Source organism: Mustela lutreola, chromosome 4 (assembly GCF_030435805.1).
Source record: "Mustela lutreola isolate mMusLut2 chromosome 4, mMusLut2.pri, whole genome shotgun sequence".
Taxonomy (NCBI): domain Eukaryota; kingdom Metazoa; phylum Chordata; class Mammalia; order Carnivora; family Mustelidae; genus Mustela; species Mustela lutreola.
In genome coordinates this window covers 55,442,623-55,455,397 of record NC_081293.1, presented here as the reverse complement: position 1 = coordinate 55,455,397, position 12,775 = coordinate 55,442,623, and the positions used below count along the sequence as shown (strand labels likewise).

General features: G+C 43.0%; 1 protein-coding gene across 8 annotated transcripts in view; it reads left to right on the top strand.

Annotated features, from left to right (window-relative positions):
- The window catches only part of SGPL1 (sphingosine-1-phosphate lyase 1), a 68,206-nt gene that overhangs the window by 22,893 nt on the left and 32,538 nt on the right, over positions 1 to 12,775 (top strand). The window lies entirely within an intron of this gene.

Sequence of the window (12,775 nt, the reverse complement as noted above, 5' to 3'; positions counted from 1 at the left end):
TAAGAATGTCCAGCCTCCCAGCAAGTTCTTCCTTCCCTCCCATTTGGACCCACCAGGGTTATCCTTCTCACTTCGGCTTTGTTTTGCTGATTTTTGAACCTCATAAATGGAGACATACAGTATGTTTTATTTCGAGTGTCCTTTTTGCCGAATCTGCGAGATGCAGCCGTGCTCTTATGTAGCAATAGTTTTAAAAATCATAGCTGTGTGGTTTTACATGTATAAAATGCCGCAGTTTAAAAAAAATACTGAAGTTTATTCCTTCTATAGTTGGTGAACATTTGTGTTTCTAGTTGTTGGCTGTTTTCAGTGACACTGCTACATTCTTGAATATGTCTTTGGGTAAACATAGCATTGCCAGGTCATGAGGCCTGCTGCCAGATGGGTTTCCCAAGTGGTTGTACCAATTTATACTCCCACAGGATTTTCTTAATGTGTAACTTGTGCTTTTAGCTTTTGGGCAGCGAATCTTAGATTTCTGTTACCTGCACATTAGATGTAGGAAGACAGCATTGAGAACTCTGTCCTGAAGTAGGGTAAGCACTTTTAAAGTGTGAAATGTCCTTCCTTTTCTGTAATTTCCCCGGAGAGTAAAAGCCTACTGTGTTCTTATTTATCTCGTCTCTAACTATTAATAAACATTTGATGGAAAGAGAGCAACCTGGGTTCTCTGTTGAGAAGCAGCTGTTGTAGTGTATTTACACTTTGTGCTCCATCCTGGGGAGACCTTTTTTTTTTTTTCTGGAGGCTTTTCTGAAAGCATTTAAATGTATTCCTTTGAAATGCATTTTGGCAGAGAGGACTGATATATTCTCTTTTAAAACCACCGTGAGTTCTAGTCTTACTGGTGCTGAAACAATTGAGGCAAATAGAAAATTCTGTTTTCATACTCTAGTAGGAAGGACTCTAGAGACCAAAAACAAGAATGCCTCCAGGGACCTGCTCCCTGTGTAGCTGCATTGCAGCCAGGGTGGACGAAGGCCTAGGAATAAGCTACCCAGCCCTTTTTGATAAACTTGTGATTTCAAGTGCTTTCCCAAGAGTCCTAACAGTAGTAATCAAACAGCAATCTATCCCCATGCCTGAAATCAGGCTTGTGATCTGTAAACAGGAGTAGGTAACCAATATAATCCTGTTTTGTAGGTGAGAGGGCGCTTGCAACCTTCTGATTGAGTTAGTTGGAGGCTGAGAGTTGACTTACCTCTGTCTTATTAAACATTGGCATCTGTAAGATAGTACTTAAGCTAGTATGACGTAGGCAGGGGAAGCAAACCACTTAGAACCTCTCCCTGCTCTGCCTGTGGGACTTCGCTGGGGACATGGCAGAGCTCACTTTGCCTTGCTGCTCACTGAGCAGGAAAGGAAAGCATTTATCATCAGAGATTCAGGTTCATCAAATATTTAGTAAGTGTTCATTTTCTGCAGTCAGTCTCTTACCCCCTGACTGCGCAGTCACAGCCACCCTATGAGTAGCTACTTGAGGTGTCTGTTTGTCTTGTGAACTTTTTGTTGAATGACAACAATGGCATCTGTTTTTGCAGATCAGCAAAATCCAGCTGCATAGAGGCTCAATCATATGCCAGAGGTCGCACAGAGCTCACATTAGTAGAGTAGAAGCCTCTGCTCACCAGTGCAGACTTTCCAGGGCACCGCAGCTGTTTGTAGGACACGATTAACAGACGTTCAGTGAGTCTCCAGGAGTGGTGATGAGTGTCGGCTCAGAACAGCACCCAGAACCGGCTGTCCTTTCTTCATATCCTTGGTAGTGGCTGGAGCACTGGTTTATGAGCTGCCAGGGGAGAAAGTGTTTTTGTTTGTTTGTTTGTTTTTTTATTTCATTCTTTTAGCAGTTAGTAGTTCTGTTTATGGACTCTTAAAAAATACATACCTTTAGGCAATAATGACCTGCTTTGTCTAGTTGTCTAGTTTATACATAATTGCTCTACAGATTTCTGAGTTATCTTCAGATACTCAGGATTGGTTTCACTTGGAGTCCAAAGCTTTGCTCTCTGTTTCTGGAACTGCAGAGTTTCTGCTGTTTTTGGCCGATACCTCAGCTTTTTTTCAGAAAGGCCTTTAGGCTTTTTTTTTTTTTTTTGCTTTGTTTTGTTTTTTAAAGAAAGCCTGTGAATCTTAGGTGGTTGGTCTTAGCTGAGAGAACAGTTGAGAGTAAATGGAACTGCTGGGTCATAATGCCTTTTTTTGTTTCTTTTTTTAAAGCACCCAGTTCATTGCTTTTCACTGTGTTCACAAAGTTGTGCAACTGTTACCACAATTTCAGAACATTTTCAGAGGAGACCCCTTATCTCTGCAGTCACTTCCTTATGTCCTCCCAGTCCCCCAGCCCTAGGTGACCCCCAAACTGCTTTTTGTTTGTAGATTTTCTTACTCAGAACACTTTATATAAATGGAATCCTGTAGTGTCTGGTCTTTTGTGATGAAATAGTTTTGTTCACTTAGCATGATGTTTTGAAGGTTTATCCATATTGTGTAGCTTGGATCAGAATTTCATTCCATTTTGTTATAATCATAAGGCTTTTCCCAATTTTCAGTAATGGATAATAGTTCTCACCTCCAGGCAGCATAGGGGAGTTGGGTTTACTCTACATATAATAGGATACTTTGTCATATTAAAGCTATTGCTGTGATTCATTTTGAAGAGGGGTTTATTAACCTAGGGAATATAGACCCCAATGACTGGCCTTCAGGATGTTCTGAAACCTTTGTAATTATTTACAGGTTTCATGTTCCCAGATATTTTTTCGGTGGGGGGTGTTTGGGGACCTATGGGTTTTAGCCTTTGTTGAAAGATAATTTTCAAAAAAAGGTAAAATCATGACAGTGATACAAATATAAAACAAACACACATTAAAATTTTTATTTTGCTTATAATGAGGAAACCCGGAAGATGTTATAATTGTTTCAAGGAAAGGTCTAAAGAACAAACACATTTATAGGTCATGGATATTAAAATGAATATGTAAAGAGCACCCAAACTGGTTTCTTCCCTAGTGAAGAGGGAAGTCACGTGAACCATTACCAGACCTGGCAGATTTTACATGTTTATAGATAAAGAATAGTTTAAATTGCTGTAATTACATACAACTTAAAGGGTTGTACAATAACTTCCTTACAGTCAAAATCAGGTAACCTAAGGGAGTTCCTAGATAATGTATAATTTTCCATTGGAAGCACACATCTGCACTTTCAACAGGTTATTAGAAAAGTCAGAAACTTTTCCCGGTGTTACTATTAAACTTGGACCTTTCTTCACTTTTTAAAAAGTAGCTTCTTTGTGACTAGGTTTTGAAAGCAGATTTTCCAGTGGGTGTTTATATTCCCTGATGGCTGGTTAGAGACCCAGGGACAGGTCTTTGATTTGTGCTTTTGAATAAGGTTACACGTTAGGAATCTCCAGAGAAGGAGCCTTTGTGGCTTAACTTAGGTTAAGCTTCCCAGCACAGATTCATTGTTTCTTGTCTCATAGCAGCATGATGGTGGAAATGGAGATTTCTGAACTATAATATGGAAAGGGTAGGCACCTGAGCTCAGTGACAAAGGTAGAAATCCTATCAGTAAATAAGGATGGTAAGGGAGAGGCCATGTGACTCCTTCCCCAGCTGGGATATTTGCAGGGAAGTCAAGACTTCCGTTAATGTGTGAAGAATACGGGATTATTTCTGCTGCTCCTTATTTGTAATCCAAGGAGTTCCCATTAATTGACCAGAGGATAGTGAACTCCTTTTGTACTTTGAAAGGTAGCTTATATGTACGTGCATAGTCATTTAGCTACTACTGTAAAAGGCTCTGGAAGTTCGTAGCTGTCAAGTTTGAACAGACCTCCCCCCACTGCCACCATCTTCCCTCCTTGCGTTTGGGTGAGAATGTATTCAGCAAGGCTCTTACCTCAGCATCCCTCAGCCTGTGCCCCGGCTTACTGAACTTGGTTTCCTGCATGTTAACTTTCTCCTGGTTGAAGCTTGCATGGGTGTCTTTCTGATGCATCACAGAAGAGAAGGGCTCCAAGTCTTCAGTGACAGAATTTGCATCAGTCTTCACTCAGTGTCTTTACCCCCAACACAAGTAAATAAATGCAGAATTTGCACACCCGTTTGGCAGTGTTTTAGGGCTGTCATCACCGTTTATGAGCTCAGAAGCTTTGGTCTTCCATGAGTACACTTCTAGCGCTGCATGTCTGTCCCCTTTCTGAGGCCAGGATTATGTCTCAATGATGGTCAGGGGCTTGTCTGAATTCTCCAGTGCTTCTCCAGTGCTAAGTGCAGAGCAGTTAGACGTGTTAAGTGTTATGGAGCAGTACAGCTGTACCTCTGACTCTTGAGGCGTGGCTGGCAGGGCAAACATGGACCGTTAAGCTCGTTGCGATGACCTCCACACATGTGGTGGAATTTTGGAAGAAGTATATGGTTTGTTCTTTACCACCTAAGAAATGATGATTCAGTCCCTTCAAAAAGTTCTGTAATGCAGTCAGATGACTGTTTGGTTTTGTTGCTCAGTTCTTACTTCTTTAATGACCCAAGGGAGTTTTTCCTTTGGGCTTGTGATCTGGTTTTGCTGATAAACTTTAATGCCTTTTAAGGTTCCAAAAACAATAGTGTTTTCTTACCTGTTTACTTTGCACTTTGAAGTTCTGTGGAATATGATATGAAAGGGAACCAGATTTAATTTGCTTTGTTTTCTGTGTTTTTAGGGCAGAAGTATGTAAGAATGACTACATTAACTCTTTGGTGTCTTCTATGTCTTAGCTCTACTCCTTGACCTGAGTCCCAGGCTTTAAATACCCTCTGATCTTGAGGCATTAAGGCAGAGGGTGAACTCGGTAAGACAGGTCTTCTTTTCCTCAGCAGCCCATTCCTGCTTTAAAGCTCGGATTTCTGGCTCTTCGGGAAAAACTATAGAGTGGTGAGGTGTGTAGTTGTATCGGGTATAAAGAAAGTGGAGGGAAAAAGAAAACCAGTGCTTTTTGTCTGCAGCGTTGCAGGGTGGGAGATTTTGATTCCCATTAGTATTTGGCTTAAGGATAAAAGCAGGGAGCAGTGTGTGGTCTTGTGCATGATGTGGCCGGGCCCTCACTGACACTTCCAGGAACACTTGGCGATGTTAAACAGTCATCTGAAAGATGGATAGCCACAAAGTGTGGCGACTGAGTCTCAGTCATTTTTCTTTTACCACAGCAGGGGATGGGGAAGTCATGTGAGCTTCAGCCTCAGTGTGTTCATCTCTGAGGGGTGGAGAAGGGCCCTGTGCTAGTCTTGAAACTCCCTGCTGCCTCCGGCGGCCAATGACGTGAGGTGCCTTGTGAGTTCATCTGAATGGTGCTGGTGTGTGCCCGCTGGTTACAGATACGTGCCCTTGTCCTCCTCGGGTTTGAGCCCCTGCCACCAGGAGAGGTGTGGGAGAGGTGAGACAGGATCTTCCCTAGGACCGTACAGAGCAGTCCTAGTGGATGCAGTATTAGAATTATTTCACTTTAGTTGAACCAATAGATCTCGTGTTTCCGCCGTGTTGAAGGTGTTATAGGAGATATAAAAATTATGCCTTCTCTGTTGTTTGTATTCTTATCAGCACTTGGTGCTGTAGAGAGGTCAGGTCTGGAAACAGTTACTTGGTCGTTCTCCCCCACCAGGGCTGACAGCTCTGCCTCTGGGACGCGTTAACTCACAGTGCAATTGGCTAATGCCGCTTGGTGCTGATTGACTCTTGAGAAATAACCCAAGCTGAGGCACACGGAAATGCAGAGCAGTCACCGTGCTGGGATAAGGAGGTGAAGCTTTTGTAGCAAAGCAACTTTCCCAGAATCCCAGTTTCAGAGTGACCCTGCAGTGATATTGATAGGAATCACTGTTCTGAATTTTCCCTCCTGCAACTGACAGACTTAAACTTGAACCTGGGTCTTCGTCGTGGACGGCAGCCCTCATTTGGATGAGCAAGCATTTGGAGGGGCCCAAGCTGTGACGGGAACCAAAGAAAACTAGGGAAACTAGTTCGTGGGCACTTTAGCTTTGACCCAAAAAACCTTCGCAGACTTTGTGCTGGGTAATAATCAACTGAGCAAAATTGCTACATTTTCTTTGGCGAGAAATCCATGTCTCTGTCAGAAATTATTAGTAGAGTCAATCATTCTGACAGTGGGAATGTTTTTCTCTGATGTTTAGCCTGATTTTCTTTGATGTGGGAGGGTCAGGAAGCAGAACATACGTTGGAATAACTTGCTGGTTCCTCTGCTTAGCCTCACAGCGTTTTGGTTTCCTTGAGTTCTCTTCTTTCAGGTCCGATTCCTCCAGTTAATGTTTAGTTACATATGGTATCATGGAGCCCTGGGAGAGGGTCCAGGGCGTCTTGAAAATCAACTCCGTGTTTCTCACTTTGCTCCTTATTACTTGCTATAAAGCATACTTACCCTATCTTGATTTCACTTTTTGCCACCTATGAAGTGAAACCATTTATTCTTTTTTTCCTCAAATCATTTATTCTTTTTTATTTATTTATTAGAGAGTGAGAGAGTGCAAGAGTGCACAAGTTGAGGGGGGGCTGAGGGAGAAGCAGACTTCCAGCTGAGCAGGGAGCCTAATGGGGGGCTCGATCACAGGACCCCGGGATGATGAGCCATGCCGAAGGCAGATGTCTGACTGACTGAGCCACCCTGGCGCCTGTGAAACATTCATTCTTTTTTTTTTAAAAAGACTTTATTTCTTTATTTGAGAGAGAGAGAGAGGGAGAGAGAGAGTATGAGAAGGGAGAGGGTCAGAGGGAAAAGCAGACTTGATCCTGGGACTCCAGGATCACAACCTGAGCCAAAGGCGGTCGCTTAACCAACTGAGCCACCCGGGTGCCCTGAAATATTCATTCTTAATCTGAGAACCTCATGAGGCTATAAAGTACACATAAAGTAATGTGAAACCTGGTTAAAAACTTAAGTTCTATAAATATCACTGGGTATTCTTTACAAATGAATTAATGCTTTTAAGTGCTTCACCTTTTCCTGTGCGTGTTTATCATGGCCCCTGGGGCCTTCCCCATCTTCATTCTAGTCCCTCTGTGATCAGGGGGTCACCTAGTCTTGGAGTTTTGAAGGAAAGAGAAAGTTACAAGTGAAAACAAACTGGTGATCTCTGATCCCTATAAGATAACGCTGTGGGGATAGTAGGTGCTCAGACACTAATTGTCCTGTGGCGGAAAAAGTGGAGAGCAGTAGACATGTGTGTAGCGCAGGCAGCGTAGCCCTGAGATCTTCTCGTATAGTGTGGGAGGCAGCGCAGGGAGCCGCCTGAGCTGAGATGCCCAAGCTCTTGAACAAAGCCAGTACAGATGGTTCGCCCTGCAAGATGATGGAGAGAGGGTTGTTGTTATTTGTAGTAGCTCCGAGGAAGGAAGCGCTGTCTGCTGGATGGATTTTCTCTTTCAGTCCTGTCCATTCTTAGAGTGTTTCTTCTAGTATGCATTGGTCAAAATCAATGGGCAAGAAATATCACTGCCTAATTGGCTGTTGGCCAAGTGCAGTTCTAGTTCTCAAAGAGGGTTTTTTGGGGGAAGGGTGTGGGTAGTGCCACTGAGGGAAGTTTGCCTGTGGAGTCTTCTCTCCTGGAGGGATGTGGGAACTGAAAGAGTTAGCGGTCGCTGGGAGTGGCTGTGGGCTGGGACCAGTAGGGGAGGAACCTGTGATGGAAAGATTCAGCATCTCTTCAACTGACCGTTAGCTCATGACGTCATAATGCCGGACTCACAAATGTGAAGAGAATAAATCTTAAGAGCAAAAACCACTGAGAATGTGGAGAGTGTAACATACCTCCAGTTAACTCCCACTTCTGCGTTACACAAGTGTATTCTCTATTCGGAGAAGCCAGGAGTAGACTCACAGTAAGGCCCTGCTTTTAAACCTGAAGGCTGTGATCCATTCAGAGGGATGCAGAATCAAGTTAGTGGTTTGAACATTTAAAAAGAGAACGAAGAAAGAAGAGAAAAAAATGTACCTGCAGCACAAGTAACAGATGTTAGGTTTTATTTTGGAAACCTTTGTTTTGGTTTCCTACCATTCTGTTGCTGTGTGCTAGGTGGTTGTAAAATACACTTTGCAGGTCTGGAATGGAAAAGTGTGGATCTGGTGGTGCCTGGGCAGCTCAGTCAGCTAAGCCTCTGCCTTTAGCTCAGGATGGAGCCCCGCATCAGGTTCCCTGCTCAGCAGGGAGTCTGCTCTCCCTCTCCCTCTGCCCTTCCCCCTGCTTGTGCCCCCCCCAAATAAATAAATAAAATCTTAAAAAAAAAAAAGGAAAAGTATGAAGTCCTGTGGTCTAAAAATTAACATGCAGGGGCACCTGGGTGGCTCAGTCGATTAAGCATCTTGACTCTTGATTTTGGCTCAAGTCATGATCTCAGGATCATGGGATCGAGGCCCATGTTGGGCTCCAAGCTTGGCATGGAGCCTGCTCGAGAGTCTCTCTCTCTCTGTCTCCCTCTGCCCCTTCTCATCTCCTCCTTTCTCTCTCAAAAAAATAAAAATAAAAAAATTAAAAAGGCACATGTCCCAAATTTACAGAATTTGTAGACTTTCACTATTGTGTTACTTTTATATGAAAGTGTCTTGCTCCTTTGGAAGAGTGCAGTATGATTGGGACTAAGAGGGCCACTAAGTTCCCATAAATCCTAGCTGCCGCCTTTTGTCTGATAATGATTAGGATTATTGAGTACTATTTTGGTGGTTTGTAGGCATCAGCTAAAACTTAATCATTAGATGGGAAATTGGAAAGAATTAAGAAGAGAAGAGCCAGTTAGTTTATTCATCTTTGACAGTAGCTCCTTAAAGTAGTTACCCTTTTGAATCTTTATATTTTATCTTTCTATTTTAATAAGATTTATGGTATTCTTTGTCATCATTTTAAATATGCTAGTGAGCAAAGTGTTTTATTTTGGTTTTCTCCAGGGGAATACATTCCCAATCTGATAACAAACTGCGGAGGAAGGAATGCTTTCCTTGTAGAAATTTTACCAAAATTGCTCTGTTCAGGGTTGGAGATACATGCCCACATGTACCCCCCCCCCCCACACACACAGATGCACATCTACACAGACACAATTTCTTTCTTGTGTGACTGTTATCCTATGTCCCTTCCTCTAGGTGAAGGGCAGAGGCACATATTGGTGAAATACTTACCTGGAGGGCACGACAAGCCAGTGGCCTTCACAGATGTCCACTTGTGGTTCTTTTGTTTCCAGAGACAAATGTGTGGATTAGGTTGAAATAAAAGCCCAAATATTGACTATTAACACATATGCAGGTGTATATTGACCCCCAAAAATGTATTTCTGTAAACAGGAAGACATGGTGGGAAGTAGTAATTGTAATGATATTATGTTCTTGTGCTATTTCTAAGTGTGTTTATATCTGTAGTCATGACCTACTTCTACCATTTTAGTTTGCTCTGAACTGTACATATATCCAGGGTAGGTTCTGCCAAAAACACAACTTGTGAGAAGGAAGCTCGTGGGATGGCACTGGATGGTAACGTATTAAGTGACCATCTGCTTATGGACACTTAAAATGAAGAACAGGAAAGAACCCTGATCCCTGAGCTGGCGGCCCGGGCTTGGACACAGCCTCTGTGGCTAGGCTTAGCATGGCTTTCTCACCACGGGGCCTCTGTTTGTGCACTTGCAAATGTGGCCTTGATCTCTAGGGTTCCCTTCAGCATTGGGATTGTATGCTTCTCTAGGGCTGCCGTGTTGCATCAGGCCCCGGCCTGAGGCTTGTGCCACATGCAAGGCCCCAAGGAGCTGCCTCATCCTTTTTTCCAAGGAGATGGTGTGCATTAGCCCCAGAGCCCTATAAAGCCATGAGCTCTTAGTGCCAGGAGGTGTTTATTCACTGGGGATGGAACCTAGGTTGTTTGTGGTAACCAGCAGGACCTTGGGCTGAGGCTAGGACTTGATTTCTGTGACCATCTAGTTGTCTACCAGACAGCTTACTAGGACCTTTCCAAGGCCAGCAGCATTCTGTCTTTGGAGAAGGAGAATATAGAAACAGATCTCTTTCTAAGGAGATATATTTAAGGACTTGGAATTTAAGGACTCCCATTATCCTCTTAGAGCAATTACCAAGAAAATACGTTCTCACTGAAATGTAATTTTATAAATGTTAGAAAGGAATGCGTTCATATCTTAATAGGCTTTGTAAAACTTAACACAGATTACATTTGCTGATTCTTTGCTCTCTCCCTGATACTAGTTATATTACTTTTTGTTATGTGCTGTGAAAAATTGATATCTACAGGCACCTTTTGACCTAGGTAAGCTCTATTTTCTGGGTAAATTAGGAACTAGGATCACAGGAGGAGAAGATGATCTGCATGATTATTTCTTCTGTCATTCCATTTGTATACATTATTCATTTCATGTATTTATTATTATTTAAAGTAGTCTCCATGCCCAGTGTCGGGTTTGAACTCATGACCCTGAGATCAGAGTCGCATGCTCTGCTGACTGAGCCAAACAGATACCCCATATATACTATTTAACCATTTGGTTTCGTCCTAGCCTTAACACTAGAAGATTTCTTCATAATGATGGAAATAAGGACACACCTCTGCTGATGGGTAGGCTCTTCTGGTCTTCCCCAGGTCCTGACCGACACTGTCACTGCTGGGCAGGATTGAGGCTGTTGATAGCAACAGTGGACTCTGGGGAGTGGCCAAGAACTATGAGGGGGGTTGCAGATCAGCTGGGTTTCCATGGCTGGCCCTCTAGGGAACCTAGCACTTGCCCGATGTTAATGACCTTACACTGCAGCCTAATTGCTAAGGATAGAAATGTTTTCAATAAACATTTGTTGAGTACCTGTCCTCCTCGGCTTTCATGCTCCTACTAGAACACTGCAGGTAGATATCCAACAGGAACATAACTCAAACCAGTATCATTATCTTTATCGCAAAATCTCCTTTACTTTCTTCAGTTTCCCTTTCTCTTCTAGTCTGCTGGGCTTAGTGCTGACACCACTCACCTGCTCTCTCAGACTTAAACATGAACATTTGGAATTACATGTACTCTTCCCACTCCATACTTCCTGTATCTGAAGTTAGCAAACCCTGTTTGTGCCACCTCCAAAAGGGGTTTTTAATCTGTGCTGCTTTTCAGCCCCAGTGTCCTACTGCTTAAGGTCAAATCTAGTTTGTTTCTCCTCTGAACTGTTTCAGCAGTCCTCTTAACTGGGATTTGTGTTTCTGACCTCTGTCTCTCCTTCATCTCCCATCAAGTTATCTTTAAAAAAAAAAAAAAAAAAAGTACTCTCCTGATTAACAACCTTTTGTTTGCTCTTGTGGTTCTGCAATTTTTTTTTTCTTACACTCAACATTATGTTCTAGAAATTTTTCTAAGTAGTTCATTTAGATTTTTCTTTTAAATGCTGCATAGTATGAATACATTAGGGTATGTATTATAGTTTGTTTCGCATGGACATTTGTGGTATTTATATTTCACTGTTACAGAGAAGCCTGAAATGACTATCCTTGAACCTGTCTCTGTGCACAATGAAAAGCAAGTAGATACCAAAAAGTGGAATATCTGGGTCAAAATGAATGTACATTGAAAACATCAATAGATACTAACAAATTGCTTTATAAAAAGTACCTATCAAATTATATTCCCACTCTCCATATTTTTTTTTAAGACCATTTTTAATCTGGACCTAGTTTACTTCTGCCAGCCTCTCTTCTCCGACTGACGTGTTGACACGCATGCTGGGTCGCCGCCGGCTACCCTCCAAGTGTTTGTGGAGCACTTGCTGTGTGCTGGGGGCCTAGTACTGATGACACACGTAGCTCCCTGTCCTCAACGCTGCTCGCACTATGCAGAACTTTTTTGCTGTTCCTAGACTTTCTTTATGCATTTGCAGTTCCTCTTCTCTTCCTGGTTATGACTTTTTTTTTCTTTTATCTTTTCTGCCAAGAGAATTTTCCTTGGTAGTTCTTTTACCCTTCTAATAATATCTTCCCTGTCTCCTGTTAGGTAGAGTTGGACAGGCCTTTTTTCTTAGTGGTCTCTTTTAGCACTTTACTTCAATACTTTAAAAAAAATATTTCTTTTTTTTAGGGGAGAGAGAGAGAGAGAGAGAGAGAGAGCGCCAGCGAGCATGGGGGGGAGGGGCAGGCAGAGGGAGAGGGAGAAACATGGTCTCCCCTGAGCAAGGGACCTGGATGTGGAGCTTGATCCCAGGACCCTGGGATCATGACCTGAGCTGAAGGCAGATGCTTAACTGACTAAGCCACCCAGGCGCCCCCTTAAATACTTTTTATCCTGAAGAGTTTACATGTATATGTCTGCCAGTGTATGTTTTCATGTGTATGCCTGTGTGGGCACACACACGCACATACATGCGTACACACACACCCCCGCTTCCCATTAGACTGTAAGCTCAGTGAGGGCAAAAACTTGTGGTGTTTATCTTAAGGCTCCAGCACTGGGGATGCTTAGTAAACATGGAATAAGCCAGTGAGGAACAAACTGTCAGATGAACCAGTTTTGGGGCTTGGGGAGATGACACATATATCTGATGGGCATTGAAGGACTCAGGCTTCAGGCACAGTGAAGAAGATAAAAACAGAGGAGTAGGCCAAGTGCAGGCCACCTGGAGCTAGGCTCTGTGGGGCGGCACAAGGGGAGACTTGAGATTTGAGCGGGAGAGATTCATTCTTGTGAGGGTCTGGTAGCTGATCAGGGCAGAGGACTTTATTCCTGCTCATGCTGGCTGTTGCGAGGGACACACGTAGCA